The sequence below is a fragment of the Phocoena sinus genome, chromosome 3 (assembly GCF_008692025.1).
Source record: "Phocoena sinus isolate mPhoSin1 chromosome 3, mPhoSin1.pri, whole genome shotgun sequence".
Classification (NCBI taxonomy): domain Eukaryota; kingdom Metazoa; phylum Chordata; class Mammalia; order Artiodactyla; family Phocoenidae; genus Phocoena; species Phocoena sinus.
Genome location: NC_045765.1, coordinates 21,825,938 through 21,837,583, shown reverse-complemented (window position 1 = coordinate 21,837,583; position 11,646 = coordinate 21,825,938).

Genomic DNA, 11,646 nt, shown 5'->3' with positions numbered 1-11,646 from the left:
GGCTCCTAATAAACCTCTTGCGTGTTGCAGCGGCTCTCGACTCTTGGCGGTTCTTGGGCGAGTTGGAATCCCTCGTAGACCGCTTGGGTCTAACATTTGGGGGCTCGTCCGGGATCCCCACTCGCCCCCGGGTCACAAGAACATCGGGAGTCGGAGGTATCAGGTAGGCTCGAGCCCAATTGTCTGTTTGTTTGTCGTTTGTTTGTTGCTAGCCGCCATTAGGAAAAAGCCGTGTGAACCGGCTTGCTGTGGAATCTGTATTGGACTCCTGGCTAGGCAGACGTGCCGAAAGCTGGTGTCCACGGGCCCCGGGGGACGCCCTGGTGGTCCATCTGGAAGGAGAAACAAATTTTGTCTCCCCTTCATCTGGTTCTGGCAGGTTATATAAGCTGCCATCTGAATTTGAGTTGGTTTCGGGTTTAAGTTCGCGGCGGCTGGTTCTGGCAGGTTATATAAGCTGCCATCTGAATTTGAGTTGGTTTCGGGTTTAAGTTCGCGGCGGCAATATCAATGTGTGTCTTTTGAAATTTTATTGTTTTTCTGTACTATTATCTTTCTTTTGACGGACGACAATGGGACAAACTATGACGACTCCTCTTTCTCTTACCCTAAGCCACTGGACCGAAGTTAGGGCTAGGGCCCACAACCTTTCGGTAGAAGTAAGGAAAGGAAAATGGCAAACGCTGTGTACCTCTGAGTGGCCTACATTTCAGACAGGGTGGTCACCCGAAGGATCTTTTTTGTTAGATAAGGTTGGGCTAGTCAAGTCTAGGGTCTTTAACACAGGACCCCACGGACACCCAGACCAGATACCATATATCTTGGTCTGGGAAGATCTAGTTCTCTCCCCGCCTCCGTGGGTCCGGCCCTTTGTTTCCTCAACAGGCACGTCTGCATGCGCTCCAGCACAATCGGAGATATTGGCCCTGAAGAAAACCCCAGACACGGAAAAGTCATCTGCTGCCCCGGACCCGCCAAAGGCGATATATCCTGACCTGCAGTCTGATTTGCTTCTTCTAGATTCCCCACCTCCTTATCCTCCGGCCCTAAATCCCATGTCGCCCCTAGGACCCCCAGCTTCACAACCCTCCACACCAGTAGGGCCACCTGTTATGGCGGAAAGGGGGTGTCCCTCGGCGGGCACCAGAAGCCGGAGGGCTGTTTCCCCGGATTCTACTGCTTTACCCCTTAGAGAATATGGCCCCCCCCCCGATAACCACGGGAATAGGCCCCTTCAATACTGGCCCTTTTCCTCCGCAGATCTTTATAATTGGAAGATGCATAACCCTACTTTCTCTGAAAACCCACAGGCTCTTACTGCTCTAATAGAGTCTCTTGTCTTCTCCCACCAACCCACCTGGGATGATTGTCAACAGCTCCTCCAGACTCTCCTCACAACTGAGGAGAGGCAACGGGTTCTCCTGGAGGCTAGAAAGAATGTGTTAGGCGCCAATGGACAACCTACCCAGTTGCCTAATGAGATTGATGCCGGTTTTCCACTCGTCAGGCCGAATTGGGACTTTAATACCCTGGAAGGTAAGGAGCACCTGAAAATGTATCGCCAGGCTCTGGTGGCGGGTCTCCATGGAGCGGCCAGGCGCCCCACGAATTTGGCTAAGGTAAGAGAGGTAACTCAGGGGCCCCAGGAATCGCCAACCGTGTTCCTAGAACGCTTAATGGAGGCTTTTAGACGATTCACTCCTTATGATCCAACCTCTGAGGAACATAAGGCCACCATAGCAATGGCCTTTATTGACCAGGCGGCCCCTGATATTAGAAAGAAGTTACAAAGGCTGGATGGCCTACAAGGTTTCTCCCTTCAGGACTTAGTAAAAGAGGCAGATAAGGTATATAATAAGAGGGAGACAGAGGAAGAAAGGGAAGAAAGAAAGCAGAAGGAACAAGAGGCTCGTGAGGTAAGACGAGATAAGAGGCAAAAAAGACATTTGAGTAAGATACTGGCCACTGTAGTCAGAGGAGGAAACAGTAGAGACAGAAATAGACAGGAAGGGCGAACAACGGATAGAAGGCGGCCATTAGACAAGGACCAATGTGCCTACTGTAAAGAAAAAGGTCATTGGGCAAGAGAATGCCCTAAAAAAAGGAACGGGGGAAGGCCAACCAGAGATAAAATCTTAACATTGGAAGAGGAAGATTAGGAAAGTCAGGGCTCGGACCCTCTCCCCGAGCCCAGGGTAACTCTTAAAGTGGAGGGGGAACCCGTCCAGTTCTTGGTGGACACCGGAGCCCAGCACTCAGTCCTCCTTCATTCAAAGGGCCCCCTTTCAACTAAAAGGTCATGGGTCCAGGGGGCCACTGGAAATAAGCAGTACTCATGGACCACCCGAAGGACAGTAGATCTTGGGGTGGGACGAGTAACCCACTCATTCTTGGTCATACCTGAGTGCCCATACCCTCTGCTAGGTAGAGACTTACTCTCTAAGGTGGGGGCCCAAATCCACTTTCAACCAGAAGGGCCCACCATAACTGACAACCAAGGGAGATTACTCCAAATCTTGACCATGAAACTGGAAGATGAACACAGGATATATGAAACACCCTCGCCTCCACAAGCTGACATGCAGGATTGGATGACTAGGTTTCCACAGGCTTGGGCAGAAACTGCCGGTATGGGAATGGCAAAATATCGGCCCCCTGTGGTGGTAAAACTTAAAACAACCGCCACCCCAGTAACGGTCCGCCAATACCCCATGAGTAAAGAAGCCCGAGATGGCATCCGTCCTCAAATACAAAGGTTACTGGAATTAGGGATCCTGGTAAGGTGCCAATCTGCATGGAATACCCCTCTTTTGCCAGTTAAAAAGCCAGGAACTAATAATTACCGACCGGTACAAGACCTACGAGAGGTAAATAAGCGGGTGATGGACCTCCACCCCACGGTACCCAACCCCTACAATCTCTTAAGTACTCTTCCACCTCAGCACACTTGGTACACTGTTTTGGATCTTAAAGATGCTTTCTTCTGCCTGAGACTTTCTTCTCTCAGTCAGCCTTACTTTGCCTTCGAGTGGAAGGATCCAGCCTCTGGGATGTCAGGCCAGCTGACATGGACTCGCCTGCCACAAGGATTCAAGAACTCCCCCACCATTTTTGATGAGGCTCTCCACCAGGATTTGGCATCTTATAGAGAATCCAATCCCCAGGTAACTCTACTTCAATATGTCGATGATATTCTTTTAGCTGCTGAAACCCAAGAAGACTGCATCAAGGGAACCGAGAGGCTGTTAACAGAACTGGGAACATTGGGATATCGGGCTTCAGCAAAGAAAGCACAAATATGTCAACGACAGGTTAGTTACCTGGGGTACTTGTTAAAAGGAGGACAGAGATGGCTTTCGGAAAGCAGGAAAGACACTGTTGCCCGGATACCGGCCCCCAAGAGTCCCAAACAAGTTAGGGAATTTTGGGGGACGGCCGGATTTTGTAGGCTATGGATTCCGGGGTTTGCTGAATTAGCAGCCCCTTTATATCCCCTGACCAAAAATGGCATCCCTTTTGCTTGGGGTGATAAAGAACAACGGGCTTTTGACCGAATTAAACGAGCCCTACTATCAGCCCCGGCTCTGGGGCTACCAGATGTTACTAAGCCTTTTCATCTGTACGTGGCCGAGAATAAAGGCATCGCAAAGGGAGTACTAACTCAGAAACTGGGCCCCTGGAATCGCCCGGTTGCGTACCTATCAAAGAAATTGGATCCTGTGGCAGCAGGATGGCCCGCCTGTTTAAAAATAATCGCCGCGGTGGCCGCTTTGGTCAAAGATGCTGACAAACTGACTTTGGGGCAGAACCTAACGATAACAGCCCCCCATGCATTAGAAAATGTAATTCGCCAGCCACCCGACAGATGGCTAACAAATGCCAGGATGACTCATTACCAAGCCCTGCTGTTAAACTCAGATCGTATTAAGTTTACCTCAGCCACAGGACTCAACCCGGCCACCTTGCTACCCGACCCTGACCTGGAAAGCACTACCGTCATCCATGATTGTCAGGAAGTACTGGCTGCAGCACACCGTAGCAGACCAGACTTGATGGATCAGCCCCTCCCCAACGCCGACGTTACCTGGTTTACTGACGGAAGCAGTTTCCTAGAGGAAGGTAAGCGTCGGGCGGGAGCTGCCGTGGTAGACGGGAAAGAGGTCATCTGGGCAGCCGCATTACCACAAGGGACATCGGCCCAATGGGCTGAACTAATCGCCATGACTAGAACATTGGAACTAGCAGAAAACAAAAAGGTAAACATCTATACGGACAGTAGGTACGCATTTGCTACCGCCCATGTCCATGGGGCCATTTACCAACAAAGAGGGTTGCTCACCTCGGCGGGCAAAGAAATTAAAAACAAAGAAGAAATAGTGGCACTGCTAGCTGCCCTCATGCTCCCCACTAAAGTCAGCATCATTCATTGCCCCGGACACCAGAAGGACAATACCCCGGTGACAAGAGGCAACAACATGGCAGATAGGGTGGCACGAGAAGTGGCTCTACGGGAAATCATACTAGAACTATCAGATGAAAGTCCTGGGAAACCAAATGATAGGGGAACAATTACCCCAGCCATAACTAAAGGAACATTATCTCCTCAACAAGCAAAATCCATGCTACAACAGATTCACAGATGGACACACTTGGGAACCAAGAAGATGGTATCCCTATTACATAAGACAGGTTATGATACCTCTGGATTAACCAAAATAGCTGAGCAGATTGCACGAGAGTGCATTCCATGCCAACAGGTAAACTCCCATAAAGGAAAACTTGAGGTCAGAAAAAGGCTCAGAGGAGACCGCCCAGGAGCCTATTGGGAGGTCGACTTCACTGAAATATGCCCTGGAAGGTACGGTAACAGGTATCTTCTAGTTTTTATAGATACCTTCTCAGGATGGGTAGAAGCTTTCCCGACAAAGAAGGAGACAACTACTGTGGTGGCCAAAAAGATCTTAGAAAAAATTTTCCCCCGGTTCGGGGCACCAAAGGTAATAGGATCAGATAATGGTCCCGCCTTCGTCGCCCAGGTAAGTCAGGGTGTGGCCAAATACCTGGGGACTGATTGGAAATTACATTGTGCCTATAGACCCCAGAGTTCAGGACAGGTAGAGAGAATGAATAGAACTCTAAAAGAGACCCTAACTAAATTGTCCATAGAGACTGGCGGTACAGATTGGACGGTGCTCCTTCCCTTAGCCCTGTTCCGGGCTAGAAATACCCCCTCCCGCTATTATCTTACTCCATTTGAAATACTATACGGGGCCCCACCTCCTCTTTTTACGCTAAGGGAGAAATTAAGTCCTGACTGCCAGAATAACACTGACTTATGTGCTAGGCTGTTGGGACTCCAGTTGGTCCAAAAGGAGGTGTGGTCCCAGCTGGCAGAGGCTTACCGACCAGGAACACCAGCAGAGGCTCATCCCTTCCAAGTCGGAGATTCCGTGTACGTCCGTCGGCACCGAACCCAGACTCTAGAGCCTCGGTGGAAAGGACCATACATCGTCCTGCTCACCACCCCCACGGCTATAAAGGTAGACGGCATCGCTGCGTGGATCCACGCTTCACACGTGAAGGCCGCACCAGCATCTGCAACATCGGAATGGCGAGCCCAAAAGACCAGCAACCCGCTCAAGCTCAAGCTTCTGCGATCATCAGATTTATAACTTTAACTCTGTTACCCCTACTGACTGTGAGTAATTTTAGTCCTCACCTGCCCCAGCATTTAACCTGGCAGGTAATTTCCCAAACTGGAGATGTAATATGGTCTGTTAGCCATACTGCTGCTCCTTGGACCTGGTGGCCAGACCTTTTCCCCGATGTTTGTAAATTAGCCATAGGAGCTCCCAATTGGGACACAGCACACTCCCATGATCGTCAAAATGCCCCATCCATACCCGGTCGGGCCGGCCAATACGGCTGCCAAAACTCGGGTACGCGACAGAAACTTAGCAACCCTACCTTTTATGTATGCCCGGGATTTCATCGCCATAGGCCCCTAAATTATCAATGTGGGGGAAAGGAACATTTTTATTGTAAAAGCTGGGGGTGTGAAACCACAGGAGACACCTATTGGAAGCCCACCTCTGGCTGGGACTTTATTAAGGTGACAGCCAATTATACACACCCAACCAACCCCTTAACTTATAGGCCTGAATGTACTAAATGGTGCCATCCCCTTAAGATCTCTTTTAGTAAACCAGGAAAAAAGGATAAAAACTGGATAAATGGCCATTCATGGGGAATCAGGTTTTATAAAGAAGGATATAATGATGGATTACTAATGACCATCAAACTAAAAATTGAAACCCCTACTCCAGTTCCTATAAGCCCCAACCCTGAGATAGGGCACTCTTTGCTACCTTTGGTCCCTCCCACAGCATTACCAGAGATAAGAAACCAAACTTCTGAGCCAAAAGGAATAACAATCAAGCCCAAGACCCCCCGGGACCGAATGCTCTCATTGGTCCAGGCGGCTTTTGAGGTTTTAAATGCCACAAACCCGGAGGCTACCAAATCATGTTGGCTTTGCTATGCTGCTCCTCCCCCTTATTATGATGCTATAGGATATAATTCTAATTATAATAATGTTAACACTCCAGATCAATGTCGATGGAAACAAGAAGGAAATAGTAAATTGACCCTGGCCTCAGTATTAGGAAACGGTACATGTGTAGGAACGCCCCCCTCGTCCCACCGACATCTTTGTGCCAATTTAAGCCTCCCACAGGGCTCAGGGTATCTCCTCCCTCCTCCGGATGGATGGTGGGCATGTAACACAGGATTGACCCCCTGCATTTCTTTAGAGGTCCTTAAAGCTTCAACCGATTTTTGTGTGTTAGTTCAGCTGGTCCCCAGACTCATTTATCATTCAGATTCATCCTTTCTAGATGAATATGAGGGCAGAGGAAGGTTTAAGAGGGAACCCATAACACTCACCCTGGCTGTACTCCTAGGACTAGGAATGGCAGCCGGGGTAGGAACGGGTACAACAGCCCTCATCCAACAACCCCACTATTATGATGCCTTAAGGCAAGCTGTAGATGTTGACCTCCGGGCATTAGAAAGTTCCATAACTCAGTTAAAAGAATCCCTCACCTCGTTTTCAGAGGTGGTAATGCAAAACAGGAGGGGATTAGATCTGCTGTTCCTTAAGGAGGGCGGACTATGTGCTGCACTAAAAGAAGAATGCTGTTTTTATATTGATCATTCTGGGGCTATTACCAAAACAATGGACAAACTTAGGGAGCGCCTGGACAAAAGACAACAGGAAAGGGAAAATCAAAAAGGATGGTTTCAATCATGGTTTGATAAATCTCCCTGGCTTACTACTTTAGTTTCCACCTTGTTAGGGCCCCTCATTATTTTATTGTTGCTTTTAACTTTTGGACCATGCATTCTGAATCGCCTGATAGCCTTTATTAGAGAACGCATTAGTACGGTACAAGTTTTAATGCTAAGGCAACAATACCAAAACTCGCAAAAAGAAACTGAAACTCCATGATTGGAATTAGTTACAAAAAAAAAAAAAAGGGGGGAATGTGGGGCCTTTAGGGACTTTCCACCCCCTCACTTGTTCCCGTAAACCAATTCTTCTCCCTATCGTGCGCCACTCCTTCTCCCTATCGAAACCAATTCTTGGAGTTTTTCAGTTGACGGGGACTTGCCAGACAGCGGGTAATTTTCCAGTTGCCCGTAACAGGTATACGCCCTAACCGCCACAATGAACAGACAACTATAACGGCCAGAAGGTGGGACAAAAGTTCCTAAGCCAATGAATTCAAAAGTCACCACATTTACCCAATCATTGTGAGAATATACCCGCCCTATGAATAAATAAACCTATAAAAAGTATGTGATTCCGCTTTTAGGGGTTCCCCATCGGCCTCCTGCGTGAGGTTCAGGGAACCCCGGTGCATCGGCTCCTAATAAACCTCTTGCGTGTTGCAACGGCTCTCGACTCTTGGCGGTTCTTGGGCGAGTTGGAATCCCTCGTAGACCGCTTGGGTCTAACAGTGTGGCTCTGGGGCAGAAGCAGACAGAAACAGTGAGGGCCCAGATATAGGCTCTTGAAAAGCGAGAGGTAGGGACTTGGGAAATAATAATCCTGAAGATGTTTATTGAGTGCTCTGAATGTGTTGCATCATTGCATCCCCCAGCAGTCCTGTGAATCAGGAACCCTGATGACCTCCACTTTACACATCAGGAAACGTAAGCCCAGAGACCTTAACCTGCTCAAGGTCACATAGTCAGTGAGTAGCAGAGTAGGACCCAGAATCCAAGTCTGTCCAACTCCAATGTCCCTGCTCAGAACCCCTACACACAATGATGTGATAAGACTAGATCAGTATGAAAGCATGGCTTAGTCAACCGACTGTGTTGGAATAATTATTTGAGAGAAGATTAACTTGATTTTAAAAACAAATTTGAAATGGATTAGCTATTTAAATGTAAGGCAAAAGCCATAAAAGCAATAGAGAAAGTAAAGGGAAATGGATAGGATATTTACATGTAGGACAAAAGCCATGAAAGGAAGAGAGAAAATAAAGGGGGAAAGGGTTTATAATTTTGAGTTGAGAAAGGTGTTTCCCAGCATGACATGAAGGTCAGTAATGATAAAAGAAAAGATCAACACATACAATCACATCGTGATTTAAAACTTCTTTATAGCACAAAGCACAAAGAAGAAGAACAAAATGAGAAAATACATTCACAACATATTTGATGGACGACACTTGATATTCAAGGAGCTCTTGGAAGTCCATAAGGAAAAGAAAAGCACCTAACAGAAAAATGGGCAGAGGACACAAACAGGCAACACTGGAAGGAGAGAGAATCCAAGAGTATTGGGCATGTTGCTTGCCCCACACACTGCCCCTTCCATATAATGCAATATCACTTGGGAATTAATAAGAATTAGGTTCAATCTACGTATACATGAAAAAATGCAGGAAATGAAACGTGATATTTTAAACTATATTTTTAAACTATATTAAAAACACTTTTTTTTATTTGTGGTGTGTGTATGTGTGTGTGTGTTTCAGATTCAGATTGCCTGGGTTGGAATCCCGGCTCTGACATATTAGCCATATGGCCTTGGGCAAATTACTTAACCTCAGTTTCCTCATCTATAAAATGAGGAATAACTGGGTCATCTTCAAATGGTTGTCTTATGAGTATTAAAACATATGATATCTTAGAACAATGCTAGGAGCATACTAAATGTTCAGTAGGTGGGAGCTACCATCATCATCATTCATAGAGCAAAAAAAAAAAAACAAAAAACTAGAACGATACACATCAAATTGTGAATGTCCACAGATGTGAGAGAAGGGATTGGGGTGGGGATAACACTATTACATTTGACTTCAGGCACATCTCTATTAATTAAAATTTTCATAACAAGTATGTTTTCTTTGGAAACTAATAGAAAGCAATGAGGAAGATTTCTCTTCTAAGTGGAGGAGCTGTCAGTAAAGAAGGAGAAAAGAGAGGAGCTGATGGGTGGAGAGAAGCAGAGACCCCTCCTGGTCCCCAGAGGGGGATCAGTGAATGAAGTAGCTGCAGGGAGTGGGGATGAGTGACTTTGGTTTCCTGTAAGGCAAGGCAGTGACTTGTTGATGGTGTTGCTGGGTTCTTACAAAAAACAGCCTCTTTTTTTTTTTTTAAACTTAAATGAGTTCAAATAGCTTTTTGTTCCTGGTAACCAAAAAATCCTGACCAAAACAAGTAGCTGATAACATAAGAAAATATACCCAACCTTACTGAGAAACAGTCAACGTTCACACACGGGCTGAAAGAACACATTTGGTCGATCTTTGGGAGAGCACTTACCCATGAATCTATTTGCTCTTAGATTTGGAGATTCCACCTTGAAGAATTTTCCAAAGAAAATATTGGACCAGTTCATGAAGATGCAAGTTCAAGGATGATGACATTGTTGGTGAGAAAACTAGAAACAACCTAGGTGTTCATCAATAGGAAAATCATTAACTAAGTGGGACAGCATGTCAGACAGTGGCCCTGTGATGCCTGGCTCCTGGTATTCACACCATTGTTTAATGTCCTCCCCTTGAGCGTGGGCAGGACCCATAACTTGCTTCTAACCAATAGAACACCTCAAAGTTGAGTGGGTATCACTCTGTGATTGGATAATAAAAGATCCTGACTTCTGTCCTGCTAACAGATTCTCTGCCTCTCGGCTTTGATAAAACTAATTGCTGTGTTGGGGAGGGCCGTTTGACAAGGAACTGAGGATACCTTCAGGCCAACAGTCACTGGGGAGCTCAGGCCGTCAACCAAAAGGAAACAAATCCTGTTAACAACTCTGTAAGTAAACTTGAAAGCAGATCCTTACCCCCCTCAAGCCTTCAGAAGAGAACCCAACCCAGCTGATACCTTGGCTACAGTCTAGTAAGAGACCTTGAAGAGAGGACCCAGCTAAGCTGCACCCAGACTCCTGACTCACAGAAACTGTGCGATGATAAATGTGTGTTGTTCTGAGCCAGTAGGTTTGTGGTCATTACTTGTGCAGCAGGAGATCACACTTTTCAAAAAAGTTACATTAGATTTATTTGCATAAATGTGGGGAAATGTCCATGTTACTCTTGCGTTTAAAAAAAAGTAGATGGGGCTTCCTCGGTGGTACTGTGGTTGGAAATCCGCCTGCCAATGCAGGGGACACGGGTTCGAACCCTGGTCTGGGAAGATCCCACATGCCGCAGAGCAGCTAAGCCCATGCGCCACAACTGCTGAGCCTGCGCTCTAGAGCCCGTGAGCCACGACTACTGAGGCCTGTGCGCCTAGAGCCGCTGCTCCACAACAAGAGAAGCCACCGCAATGAGAAGCCCGCTCACCGCAACAGAGAGTAGCCCCCGCTCACCGCAACTAGAGAAAGACTGCGCGCCGCAACGAAGACCCAGTGCAGCCCAAAATAAATAAATTTTAAAAAATAGAAATAAATTTAAAAAGTAGATGGCAGAATAGTATATGTGATATGATCCCATTTTTACAAATAAATGTCTAAAAATATTTGTATGAATAGCTAAAAGTCTGGAATGAGATATAGATCAAGCTACTCATAAGCTTATCTCTGGGAGTAAGATTTTGGGAAACTCATGAAGGCCATATGGTTTGAATTTTTAAAACAAGCTTTATTGCTTTGAGAATCAAAATAATAATCATGAAATTATTTCCATTTAGAAAAAACAATAATAATATGCAGTTAAAATATCAGAGAACTTTAAAAAATATATTTGGTCGTGTGTGGGAGATACTGCTTAATGGCCAACCCAACACTTCCATTCCCAGCCCTCTTCTCCTTTGCCTGCTGTCCACATAGAGGCTGGAAGGGTGACATGGGATGGCCATGTGATAGGTCTGGACAAACGAGACATAAGTGGAAGTCCAAAAGGAGGACAAATGTCACTGCCTTCTCCCGTTCCCCTTTCTTCCTGGCCTCACAAAGCGTCCCCTGGTGGAAAGAGGCCATTGCAAAACCATATGATGTGTGCTATGATAGCGAACGGGCATCAGGTGAAGGCTTCATGGAGGGGCATGGGATCCAGAATGGGAGCTTGAAGCTGAACTTCCAGAGAAAGTTAATACCTAAGCTTGGCAGGGGAACAGGTGGAGAGGAAA